Below are 332 nucleotides of genomic sequence, written 5' to 3'. Positions count from 1 at the left end.
AATGTTTAATTTATAAAGTTTTATTTTGAAATGTAAGTCAATAACAATTGGCTGGAGCCAGAGTCAATGGTGAAAGTCTTTGCGAGAGGAGACCCCGCTCCATTTTGGAGGTTCTGCCCACTTTTGGAGTTCACGCCCCATTTTGGAGATCTCCGGTCTGCAGTTATATCTTTTTTTTATTTTTTTTTATTGATTTCCAACATATAATATAAAGGTACTGAACAAATATAAACTACAACAAAAGAAAAGAAAATATACAGTATTATATCAATAATACAGGTAAAAATAAATAAATAAATAAATATATATATATATTTTTTAAACTAAACAGA

This window comes from Sinocyclocheilus grahami, unplaced genomic scaffold, assembly GCF_001515645.1.
Source record: "Sinocyclocheilus grahami isolate Dianchi unplaced genomic scaffold, SAMN03320097.WGS_v1.1 scaffold256.1, whole genome shotgun sequence".
NCBI lineage: Eukaryota > Metazoa > Chordata > Actinopteri > Cypriniformes > Cyprinidae > Sinocyclocheilus > Sinocyclocheilus grahami.
Note: the sequence above shows the minus strand (reverse complement) of the source record.